General features: G+C 41.7%; 1 protein-coding gene across 2 annotated transcripts in view; it reads right to left on the reverse strand.

Moving 5' to 3' along the window:
- Positions 1 to 13,761, reverse strand: part of NHS (NHS actin remodeling regulator) — a 240,988-nt gene that overhangs the window by 65,274 nt on the left and 161,953 nt on the right. The gene's annotated exons all lie outside the window — the stretch shown is intronic.

Here is a 13,761-nt window from a genome sequence, read left to right on the forward strand (position 1 = left end):
ATCTGCACGCCCTCCAGCTTCCCCTTCTAGACAAGCACATGGTTCAGCCCAAGTACTGGGTCTTTCTAATCTCTTCACCGTCCAGCATAAATGGTAAATCAGAAGAGTGAACAGTAATCCTACTGCTCTCACTCTCTGTCGCATGGAGGTGGAAGGGGGAGGGGAGATTTAACTCTTTTGTGGCTTGAAAGAATCTCTGGAATCTCTCTCTCTCTCTCTGTGTGTTTTTAAAGATGTTGCTTAAATGACAGGCCTGGAAAGAATTAACCAGGTTCCCAAGAAGTACAAGAAAAGATAATTTACCTGAGAGAAGGAGACTAAAAGAAAAATTCAGAAGCTTCTGTCACTATTTGTTTAAAAAGATTTATGCCCCACCTTTCCATAATAGATTTCTGCCATTAGTGAAAGCAAATAAAAGGGGGGGGGGGAATAAAATAGCATATATTGAACAATTTGAAACAGCAGAGAATAAAATCACACCCTTCATGTGCACAAGTGCTTCTGACCCCTATGATTCACCCATGAAAATGGCGGGAAAGAACAGTATGCTGAAATTCTACCCCAAAGTTCATCACATGAGCAGCAGTGGCATGTTCCACGAAAACTGTGGGGCAATTACAACGCAAAACTTCTGTAATGTTGTGGGTGGGCTAAAATATGCAAACATATATTTTTTTTCTGGAAGCAATTAACATGCACATCAGTGCTAAGTTTCTCCTTTTTTCTGGAAGTATATTTTATGTCATGCAAAATATTGCTTAAAACTCAATACAGTGGTACCTCAGGTTACATATGCTTCAGGTTACATACGCTTCAGGTTACAGACTCCGCTAACCCAGAAATAGTGCTTCAGGTTAAGAACTTTGCTTCAGGATGAGAACAGAAATCGTGCTCCGCTGGCGCGGCAGCAGCAGGAGGCCCCATTAGCTAAAGTGGTGCTTCAGGTTAAGAACAGTTTCAGGTTAAAAACGGACCTCCAGAACAAATTAAGTACTTAACCCGAGTTACCACTGTAGTTATTATGAAAGGAAACATTGGGAAAATGTGGTTTGAAAGACAGAGAGAAAATGGGGAAAGTACTGGCTCCTCCCACTTTGGGTTTGGGCCCCGCCCAACAGTGGCATGGAGCCAGGCTTCAAACCAATCGCCCCTAAGGGAATGAATGCAGCCCTGGGGTCAATATTTCTCACCCCTGACCTAAATTTTCTTCCATCTCATTTCCTTTATTTCAAGAGAGTGTTTCACACACACCCAAAAGCAATGTAACTGATCTTTATGATTCATCTCTCACCTCTGCTGTCAAGTAACTGGATTATGACATGCAGAAACAGTGTGAGGGGCGAAGGCAGCAAATCAGACATGATTATTAAATAAACAGAGAAACAGAGAAATAGGTACTATAGTAAGAAAAGCGCAATGAGAATCTGAATTCTCTTTTGTAAATGATAAGCACATGCAAAAAAAAAAATGTTGTCTAAGCAAAAGCTGAGAGGTGCAACTTGGATTCATAACAGGAACTGAAGCATAGCAGAGGTTCTCTGATGCATTAAGACAGCCCAAGTCAACAGAAAGTCTGGCTGTAACAGAGGCAGCGGGCTTGGAGAACATGACCTAGATAATATACTTCAGCCATCCAAACAAGAGGAATCAGCAGCTTACACAGCCATGCACAGTTTCCTAAAAGGCTTGTAATTGTAGCCCCCACAGACTGCTCTTTCCCTTCCTCCTGTTTTTCTTTTATTTCTTACAAAAATAAGTCAATGCAAGAGATGAAATCAAGGGAAACAAAGGCAGGGGCCTTCCAATAGACTTTATTTAAACATCTATGAAAATCTAGAGTGGCTGCTTCCTAGTTGGAAGTCCTTGTTCAGTCTCCACAGAAAATTTTTATGCACCCTTCCAAGCCCCCCACTTATTTTGGTGGTGGCAAAAAATATAAAAAATAAAAGTAGTCACACATTGAAGTTGGTGGAAACCACCTCCTCCCCAATCATCAGATCAATTATTATATTGGTGAAGAGATGTTGATCATCTCTGCTGGATCACCAGGCAAAATAGTTTAGCTATCCCAGATGTAGAACGTACATATTGATACATACAGGATACACACACGAAGTCCTCCTGCCCTGAATGTTACTTAGGCATGGCTTCAGGATCTTTCTAGCCATTTCTCCATTTTTATTTTAAAGAAGAAGCTCCCCCCAATAAAAAACCATGCTGAAGGAAGGAAAAGGTGCTTGACATTTTGTTTTCTTTAGGAAGTCATAATAATTTTTAAAAGGTTGAAATATCAACAAGTCTGCTTTCCCCTCAAAGTGACCTCAAATACCAAAGGAAACATACTTGCTCTCGGTGCCTGAACAAACCGCAGTGAATTAATTCCGTGTTGTTAATGGCAATGATGCAATTGCTCTGCAGACAACCCATCCAGATGTGGGGAAAATAACTTGAGGAGTTGGACAACTCAGCGAGCTGGGGCCCGTCACTTTGATGGTCTCCCTCAATCTGCCGCACATTTGCACACATCTCAAAATTAACCAGCAGTTTGGATAGGATTGCATAAACAGACCTCCAGACTACTGGAGGAGGGAGAACCTCTTATTTCTTTTCAAATGCCAGAAGAGGCCAGTTTATGGAACTGTATTTTTTTCACACTTTTCAGTATGTTTGCCAATCTGGAAGAGTCACAAGCGAATAAGCAATGAAAAATGAAAATGTGCAAAGTCACTCTCTCTCACCTCTCACAGGGATGAAGAAAAGAGGAGGAGAACCACGCCTGCCGCCCTGGAGCAACTTAAGAGGGCAGGTGCGATAAAAATGTAATAAGAATTATAGCAACGAATTATGGCATTTTGTTTCAAGCTTACACTTCTGTACCTGCAGGTTAAAACAGTCCGACCCAAAAATATTGTGGAGTCTATGAAGCAGATCCACCATATCCACTAGAGGTCAGGCTCCTGACAGGATACAAGTCTCTACTTGAGAGTAGCCCTGAGTTTTGATGCCTGTGTAGGAAGTGATAGAGACACACGTGAAGCCATTATCACACTATACTTTCCCCTCTGTCCAACCCAACTATTATTACCCATGTCATAAATGTAAAATTTGAAGTGATAACTAGAGTGGCTGTAGGAAAGGATTTTCTCCAATGTTTGTATCAAGAGACTTCTTGACTTTATACATACAGTCATACCTTGGTTGACAAACATCTTGCGAGTCGAATGTTTTGGCTCCCAAACGCCACAAACCTGGAAGTGAATGTTCTGGTTTGTGAACGTTTTTTGGAACCCAAACGTCCATCGCTGCTTCCACTGCTTCTGATTGGCTGCAGGAGCTTCCTGCAGCCAATCGGAAGCTGTGCCTTGGTTTCCAAATGTTTTGCAAGTCAAACGAACTTCCAGAACAGATTCCTTTTGACTTCCGAGGTACGACTGTACATTCCAACAGTATGATGGACCACGTTTTAAGCTAATCTCTTGAGACCACTCTAATTAGCTCCTTCTGTAGATGAGAGATGCTTCCATTTCTCCTGATCATCATTCCAAAACAAATCTCCTGTACTTTTAATTATTTTTCACCTCTATCACTGGACAAGGAAGGCTACGGTGGAGATAAAGCTGTTGCTCAATAAATATTGGGATTTCAAACAGACTTTTCCTCCAATTCACTTAGTTCTGAATTACACATGTATGTGCATCGCTTGATACAGGACATCACTTGTCTCACCTCTGTCCTTCACACTCATGGTTAGCAGTGTAGTGCTTCATTCATTTATATTGAATACATTTTTCTACTACAATGGTATAATGGCTAAATTGCATGAAAGTGTCTCAGTACAATGAGTTTGCCATTCACCAAATATAGGGTAAACAACACAGGCTGCTTGCAAAAGGAAAAGCAAGTACATTTTGCCCCCTTCCTTGTTAGTGTGTTATTGCAAAAAGTTTGCAAAGACCCTCCTTGCAATTTCCCTCTCCCCTCTTTATAAACATGTACTTTACGTATCAGAGAGCATTGCAATTGCCAACGGTCTGTGAAATCGATACAGTTATTTATTCCGCTGCATACGCTGTGTGTGGGTGTACGTGTACAAGACAAAGCTGTTGACTTACGGAATCGGGTTGAGTTTGTAATCCATGCAGAGAGCTCTGCTCTCCCTGGAGAAATCAGGATGTGAAGAAGCAAAGCTTTCTTCATTTTTGTTGATTCCTAAGTAGGCCAAATCACTTTGGAAGATAGCCAGGAGTTAATTTAATATTCATCTCTGACCTGTTTTATTCCTTCAAGGTTTCAGTATGAAGTTGGCTGAAAGCCTTTTTCTCTGTTTGCCTGAAAATGTATCACCATTAATGCTATCCCCCAAAGCACGGTCTGCAGTGCACACATAAATAATGAATTCAGAACTACTGCTGCTTTCTTGTTCCATCAGCATATTACTGCAGGACCTTGATAGTCGCTACTCAGGTAATAGTCATGTGCATATGTTAACATAAAAGTTTGGGGCCTGCTCTTAATTTCACTTCTCTCCTCATTCCAGTTTATATGGTAGGTTGCAGGAGAATCTCTTCGGTTTCCTCAAGATGGTTCCTCAATCATATTTGTCAGAGCACAGCAGATGAGCGTAGCTGGCGGTGTCATAACCCTTCTGGTAGCCACAGATGCAAGTAGTGACTGGACCTTCTCAGTCTTAAGTAGAGCAGAGTTGGGTTTGCATCTAGGCTAAGAACTTATCTGTCAGAAAGAGCATTTGCAAAATGCAAAAAGGCGCTACTGCAATGTGGAAATGGAAAAAAGGTGACCATAATTTTTCACCCAAGATATAGCACTTTGGGCAGGCCTTGTTCCAAACCAATGGAATCCTTTGTAATTGAATGATTTGTAATGTACAATGCAGAAAGAATGCATGTGCATTTGGACATTGATGTGCACAATCTTTCCTCCAACTTTCCTCAGTGGGAAGGAATCTTACACACAAAACATTTGCACATGCCCACAAATGTGTTGACTGCCTGCATGGCATGTAATGGGTCGTAGGCATGGGCTGGCTATTGTAATACTGATTCCTCGTTTGATGTGGGTGACATATTCATATTATAATCATTTGTCATTTTATAATACAGTGGTACCTCGGGTTAAGTACTTAATTTGTTCTGGAGGTCCGTACTTAACCTGAAACTGTTCTTAACCTGAAGCACCACTTTAGTTAAAGGGGCCTCCTCCTGCTGCTGCGTGGCAGGAGCACTATTTCTGTTCTCATCCTGAAGCAAAGTTCTTAACCTGAAGCACTATTTCTGGGTTAGCGGAGTCTGTAACCTGAAGCGTATGTAACCTGAAGCATATGTAACCCGAGGTACCACTGTAGCTTCATTATCTACAAAATCATCTTGGAAAGTTCTCAGAGCTTCTAAGGGCATCCGCTCACTATTTCGCTGCCCATCACATTCATACCACAACTTCTGGATAGTGAGTCTCAAATATTGCTTTGCAGTTTTTATAAGGTATATTACTATGGGTTGTTATGAGAAACAGGTATCAGCTATCATCTTATCACGTAACATTTGCAGTTCTAAACCAATGTGTTACTATGGCCACAACTCATTATTTTTAGTTTCAAAGCAGCGATCTCTTGGGAGTTCTTATGACAAGGGTGTACATGGACTACAGCACTGCTGCAGATTTGTAATCAACCTCCAGAAGACAATTATAGCATTAGTTGTAGGTGAACATGCTTTAGTGCAGGGATTCTCAAACTTTTGATCCCCAAGATCCACTTCAGGGAGCTGAAAATTAATGAGGCCCACCAGTTACCTCATGGCAACCAGTCACAAAACAATGGTGGACGGAGGCAGAGTCATAATCAGCTGGCAATTCTCTTGCCTGCTCTTGCCACACTGAACTTGTATTCCATTCCCTGCCCCTGCCAGTTTATTTGATCCTTTCTTCCCTGTTCTTTTTACATTCACTTCTTCCTCCTATAACGTATTTCTTCTCTCGTCCCCTTTCTTTCTATTCCCAGTATATTGTTCTAAGGTGAAATATTTAGTGTATTTCTCTTCGTAAGTTCCTCCAACAACTCTTCTCACCCCTTCCCCTCAGAGGAAGCAGAGTTCTTCTTTCCCACCCCCTCCTGACCACATTTCCTTAGCAGTTGGGGAGTTGCTGGTGTTACCATTGGGCCAAACAAAAGGCTACAACATGTGAGGAGGCACGGAATAAATTGGCCTTGGTGCTGAGGCCCACCAGAAGGTGAAGTGAAGCTCACTGCTAGTTCCATCCCACTGTTTGAGAGATGCTGCTTTAGCGAGATTCTTACTCTATACTCGCTCCATCAATAAAAAGGGACAAACATTTACAGGATTTGCATAGGAGGAGGAAGAAAGACTTGTGGATTAGCAAATGTGAAAACTCAGTTGTGGTTTCCAAGGGCAGACCTTCCAAGTGTCCCTGTTTTCCAGGGACAGTCCTGGATTTACAGAAGCCTTCCTGGTTTCCAATTTGATCCCAGAATGTCCCGCTTTTCCTTAGGACGTCCCTATTTTCATTGGAGAAATGCTAGAGGGTATGCAATGGCAGACTCAAATGTTAAGCAAGTTGACTTCCACTTGCATAACACGCTAGTGCAGGTGGAAGTCCGTTCTGCTTGTGCACGGCTGGTGTTGGTTGGTTTGTGTGTGTCTCTCTCTGTGTGTGCGCGCGCATCTAGATAGACAGACAAGACAGACACACAAAACAACAACAATGCAGCCACATTTTCATTGAAACTCTTGTGATTGTCTATTCCTGCCAGAGCATCACGGAGCTGACTCAAAGCAGCCCAACACAGCTGGTCTGATCCATCAGCTGTAGACAAGCTGTTCCAGTGTGTGAAGCAAACTGCTGCTTGTCTGCCAATAAAATACTGTTTGGTTCATTCTTACACGAGCGCTTGGATTTACAGCCCAGCCTGTCGAGCCTGAAGCGGAACAGCCGCTGCACCAAGAGGGGTGTAAAACTTTATTCCATCCATTCAACATGGCCTTAGCATCTGATCTTCAGGAAACAGGACAACACAGTCTTCAACATTTAAAAAAAGAGACATGGATGTAACAGATTTGGCTAAGCCCCATTTTATTTTTCTCTGATTGAAAGGGAATTCCCACTTGACTTGCAGCCAAATCTTCTTGGCCTGAGGCCATCTTCAGGCCATGTAAGCCAGAACAGACCTAGAATCTACTCTTGGAAGGGTGTTAGTGCTTGAATAAATGGCATCCGTCCCAATGAAGTCAGCACTGCTCCACCAGTATGTGAGAGCAGTCTGACACCTATTTTCTTGGTGGGATGTGTTAGATCTTTGACTTGTTTGTAAATCTCAAGGATACAGCTACTTGGTGCCCCAGTTCCACAGAGTCACCACAAGTCCCCAGCTCCACAGAGGTGTTGCTGCTTTAATCAAAAATACCATTTCCAAAGACTTCATATAACACAATGTATAACAAATAAATAAACCCAAGGAAAAGTCAAGGAAGAGCATACAAACATAATGTAGTACACTAATTTCTATGCAGAGAATGCTGTTTATAAACTGCTTATAGGACGTTTTGTTTTGTTTTGTTTTGTTTTGTTCTAGTAAGTGTGTGTAAATCCTGTTAAATAAAATAGATGTCATCATGGTTGTATCTATTTTTCTTCAGGATAGGGTGGTCCAACGCAAAAATAAAATGAAATAAAATAATTCTATACCTTTAATAGAAGAGTATATTTCGGCAGGTGGAGCAACTCCCTTCATTCCTGTCTTGGCTTTCCTCCTCCACAGAGTAGTCAGTATTACGTACCCAGTGAGCACGCTCAGCCCTGGTCAGCTCATTTTGGGGAGAGGTGTTTCCCTCCATGTTTAAGTTTTCTTCTCTTCATTTTGGGTCTGGATGCAAAGGTCACCCTTGTACCTTACCCTAGCGACAGTAAAATATTTGATTTTTCTCCCATCTATGTTTATGGCTAGCTCCCACTTCTGCCTTTGGGAATGCTTAAAAATAGGTAGTTAGAAAGATAAAAGCCAGAGTGGAGTTGTGTGTGTGATCCAGAAGCAAGAAGCAGCAGGTTGGGTAGCTGGGAGAGACAGAGCCATGCCTGATTCCTGTTTGGACCCAAGGCTGTGGCTATGAGAGAAGCAAGTCCCTCTTGGAGTGTGAACGCTGTGAGCCCCTCCATGTCAGGCTCACGTTGTATATAAGCATAAATAACCATATATCATAAAGACACCACAGTATGTATTGTCCCTCATTATGAGGAAAGCAAACCCTGGGTTAAGGGCCTGGCACCCTTAGAATCTCTCACCGCTCAGCGTTTGGGGTGGCGTGCAACAGTACCATCACAGAAAGTCAAAGTATTTGACAGGTACAACACAGCTACAATATTTGTGCTTCAGTAGCATCTAAAATGGCTTTAATTAGGAACAAGAAGGAAAGAAGGAAGAAGAATCCGAGAACAGTGGGACCGAAAGTTCATCAAGGACTGGACCAAATTTGTAAATTATTTGAAAGACAATTGTATTCCATCAAATACATTGGTAGGATTGCAAGAAGCTTTGTAAGGTACAAAAACCACTGCAGATAAGAATAAGAATGTATGATGTTTTAATGTTTTTGATTTTAAAGCAATGGTTAAATAGTGAAAATGCAGAAATTTGAAATGAAAGATAGAAAATCATAATAATAAATAATAAATTTTATTTATATCCCGCCCTCCCCAGCTGAAGCCGGGCTCAGGGCGGCTAACAACAATAAAACAGTATAAATAAGGAAGGGTTGAAGGAAGTCAGGGCCCTAAAAAGCCAAAATGTGTAATATAAGAGGAGACATTGCAATGGAAAGTATTATTGTAAAACTAATAAAAATGATATGAAAAAAAGACAGACAGACAGACAGAAAGAAAGAAAGAAAGAAAGAAAGAAGGAAAGAAAATATTCACAGTTATGTTAAAACAGCAACTGCTTAACCTCTCCTGAGGTGAAGAGGTCAAATGATAAGGCTCTGGATGAGGAATCAAAGGAGCGGAAAACAGAGTCCATAGAAATTAACTCCAAATCTCCTTATGACGATTAATTTACATTAATTTGAAAGTAGCTTTTTTACATAATTTTGTGGGGCATAATGCAAGACAGTAGACATACAATCTTTTGGGGGGGGGGGCAGGTTTACAAATTATTTGTATTATGTAGTTACCCAATGATTTTACGGTTGTTGTTTTTCTGAAAAGCCGTCAGTGAGGGAGGCACAGTCATGGATTTATCTACCACCTCCTGACCAGGCCTCAGGAAAAGATTGTGCTGATTGGAAAACTAAGTCAAGTGAATTAACCCATGTTGGATTTGGCATAAGCTAGAAAATCCTTCAAATATGATTACAAGCCTCCCCCCGCCCCTTATTTTAAATCCAAGTTAGGTTTCCCAATACAGTCACGGAATATTTGTTTTGCTTCAGACATTAAATTGGCTGTAGGTTAACATCCCTCGCAAAAGACTCCTCTCTCATATCCAGAAACAACTCTTTTTTTTTTTTTTTTGAAAAGACACTTTGTTCAAATGCTGTGGTGGCCTTGACAGAAACAGCGGAAATTCTTTTGCAATCTTGGGAAAGGACTAAAGCTCAGTGTCAGGTCACAGGCATGATAATACAGAATATCCCAGCTTCACTCCTCAGAACCTCCAGTTACGTCTGGGAAGGTCTCCTGCCTAACACCCTGGAAAGTTCCTGCCATTCAGTGTTGACAATAAAGAGCTGGGTGGAACAATGGTTTGACTCACTGTAAGGCAGCTTCCTGTGTTCCTCTCCTTGCACCCAAGGTCCAAGGTTGTGTGGCGTCAAGGTTCCCATGTGCTAATTACTGCTCCCATTATCTCGTCTCTTTGGCTGGACTCCATCCAAACCAAGCACCCCCGTGTAACTCTGCTCAGTGTCATGTGACTCCAAGCTTTAAGGGTCCAGCAAAATAATATAGGAAGCAGGGGTGCCAAAGAGTTCTGTCAGAAACAGAAATGGGAGCAGAAATTGCCACAATTTGCATGTCTGCCCGAGGTCAGGAACACAAATCACACAAGTGAATATGAGCAGTATTTTTCATTGTGTCTTTAGTCTGCAAGCACAGCATAAATAATTGTTATTTTCTGCATGGTTTTTGATGTTTCCCTTCCACTGAGATGTACTGAAGTTAACCACATAATGAAATGAATGATTCGTTACATTACATTTTGGTCATAGTGAATAGTGAGGTGAATGACATAGATTTTAGCAGAAGCCGAATAGTAGTGGAATGGAAACAGCGCTGATTGCAAGGATGGGACAGAAATCGCTGGCTCCTTACATCCCTAGCAGGAAGTAACTAGTCAACTAATGCAGATAAAAAGGTTCAGCAATAATCAGGTGACATATTTTCCTACTCTGATCTTGCTTAGGTGTGTTCCTCCTTAGTAGCACATTAACCCAGCCCTGATTTTCACATGAAATTTTGTACTCAGTTCAAAATATCAGCCCCTCAGAGGCAAAGCTAGATGTGATACTCTCCATGCCTGATCCAGATTGGGATCATAGTTGGAAGTGACAGAGCTTTAGCTCTTTGCCCATTGCCCTGCTGTAGTCTTGATCCAGATCATGCTCCAGCCACTCAATTTTGTTGCCTTTTTTCTCCACTGTTGGTCTTTCAATCAGATCTGTGTGCATGCAAATGTACTTGCGCACATACAGTGTGTTTGGGGCAGTCCTTGGCTTAGCCGCTTGGTTCTGGAACCATTACATGTTATTTGAGTGTCACTGGCAGACAAGGAGTCCAATTCCATTAATATCTCATGCCAGGTTCTGCATTTCTGGGTTCTGGTTCTTCACAATAGAGCCCTGGACCAAAGCATTCTATAATCTATAATGTCAATGCAACAAGCAAACAAAACAATGCTGCAAATGTAAGAAGAGGGTACAATTGTCAGACTTATTTCTGGGAGCAGATCCTGTGCTCTTTAAAAGCTGCATGACTGGACGAAATTCATAAGGTTGAGCTTTTCCGTGACTGCTGTGCAACGTTTGCCTTGCAACCTAAGTACCAGCACATGGTTACGATTCAAACTAATCTACAGCTGCATATCTGTACAGATATATTGTGAAGTACATGACTTAAGAGAGAGTATGGAAAATTTGTGCCATAAGTACTACCGTTACATTTCCATTTTAAATACGCTCTTTCTTCTATATACCATAGTGCTAAAGTTAGCAAGTCACTGTTCTGCTCACATGGCAAGGGGTGCTGGCCTATTAAGAAAACTAAATGATAAAACAAACGTCTGGCAATGCTTCAGATCAAATACCAAAAACCTTGAACTGCCACTATTCATTGGAGACTCAAAGCTCTGAACATGGAGGCCTACCCACATTTTTTACATTATGAAGCAGATGGAAGCTGTAATCCTCTCTACAGCACAATGGCGCTCCCCCACCCCTGCCCCACCAACAGTAGCAGATGACAGGCTCATTTTCACAAAATGTTTTCTGCTTCTGTCCAACAGACCAACAATGTTCAGATGGAAAGGAGATTAACTTAGTAGCCTCCAGATGCAGCGTAGAGGAAAGAAGCAACCAAACTATTACAAAACCTAGAACTCCTACACTGGTCTGATGATTGGCATCTAGTTAGAGGCAGTTTGGTGCTAACCAAGGTGCTAATCATGCTGTTGGAGAAAAACCTGGGTTTACAAACTTCGTTGAGCACAGATCTTTAAGATGCCTAGGCAAAGTCGAAGTTGGCGTTGTATCCATCTCTGCATCTCTGTCTACTAGACCAAGTTCAAATATAGACAATTTATTAAGACAGAAAACCATCCTTCCTCAACTTGGTGCTCTCAGCTGTTTTGGTCTACAAGCTCACTTGACCAAAGGTCAAGATTGGTGGGGGCTTAAAACATCTACAGTGCATCAGGTTAGCGAAGGCTGGTGAAGCAAAAACATTCTAAACATGGTGGATGTGAGTCAAACATCTATTCTCTGTGCTGAAAACAAATGCCTTGGAATGCAGCAAATGTGTATTCAAATAATTTCCAATGCAGCTGGAATGTTACTATTCCATCTGAATAGTACCCTGCTGGATGAAGCTTACTTAAGAGTCTGATTCACAACACTAGCTGTTGCATAGTGACTGGCTACTCATCTCCAAGAAGGCCCAATGCCAGTGCAGATGTCTATGTTGATACATAGGGTAGATCTTTCACATCAGTGTGGGACTACAGAGCAGCCACAAGCAAATCTGAGAAGATTACTGTTATGCAGACCCAACCTTGTCTATCCACAGCTCTGTAGGATAGACAGGCAGCAAAGCTTTGGAATACAGGAGGCTGGAAACCACAGGAGGGGAGAGAGCTCATGTTCTGCTCCCTTGTTTCCCATAGGCATCACTACAGCGTTTAGATCACATGAATTGGCCTCTACAATGAGAGGCACTCCAATATTGCATTGCTGATGAGGGCTTGCTTTAAAATGCAAACAACAAGCTTTGGAGAGGTAGTTTTTCTTGAGGCCAGGTATGCAGAGAATGTATTAAATCTTCCCTACCCCCAACAGTCCTCCACCTTTGCAAGGCTGTGCAGGCTTCCTTCCTCACAGCTACTTACATCATTTTAAAATGCCATTAGTTTCATTAATGCAATTGACTTCATGTCTCTAGTTTGGTCTTAGGTTTTTGTTTATTTATTTCTTTCCTTCAGTACTCCAAATATTCTCTAAATCCTACCCTTTATTAATTTCTAACTGTCCCTAACTCTAGCAGTTATGGCTGCCCTTGCACCTCCAAACTCCGTTACCCAGATCTGTAACAAATTGTATTCATTTTCGCTCTATTTCTTCTATCGACTTCTGAGAAAGCAGCAACTCTGTTTATTCCGTAATGTGTTGACAGCCGTTTTAAGGCTACTTTAGAATCTGGAGCAGACCTTTAAAAATAACCATCAGACATAGAGACATTAAAAATGTATAGCAGAGAGAGAGAGAGCATGAGAGCAACATTTGCTTTTAGTTTTCTTGTTCAAACTACATATTAGACAGCAAGGGAAGAGTTTTCGGCGAGTTAGCAGATTTAAATATCTCCAGAAATTAAATAAATAACTAATCAAAGTCTAATTTAGGGGACGGGGGAAGAAACAATTTCTTACACTTTAATTTTGGAAGGTGAACATTAGCATCTGCTATAGGCTACAATATACATTTCACTACAGTCATACCTCGGGTTACAAACGCTTCAGGTTGTGTGTTTTCTGGTTGCGCACTGCGCCAAACCCAGAAGTACCGGAACGGGTTACCTCCGGGTTTTGGCGGCTGTGCATGCACAGAAGCACTAAATCGCGCTTTGCGCATGTGCAGAAGCACCAAATCACGACCCGTGCATGCGCAGATGTGGTGCTGTGGGTTGTGAATGTGCCTCCTGCACGGATCACATTCGCAACCTGAGCGTCCACTATATATTTTATGCACCTTAAATGTTAACCCTTCATGTCAGATGGGGCATTGGTATCTCCATGCTACTTTAAACATGGGAAGGTAGAAATCCTAATCGGACCCCATTGTGTGATTCAGGATATTTTTGTGAACCAAAGCATTTGATCTGTGCTATGTCATGCTGAAGAGAGGCCTCCTCTATTGAGCAAACGCATCCCTCTCTCCCCCCACCCCCAATTCCAACAAAGAGCAGATAGATTGTGTGATTTAAATTTTATGTGAAATATAAAAAGCTTCAATGGAAACAGCATGTTTC

The sequence above is a fragment of the Podarcis pityusensis genome (assembly GCF_964106645.2).
Source record: "Podarcis pityusensis genome assembly, chromosome: 4".
In the NCBI taxonomy this organism is placed as follows: domain Eukaryota; kingdom Metazoa; phylum Chordata; class Lepidosauria; order Squamata; family Lacertidae; genus Podarcis; species Podarcis pityusensis.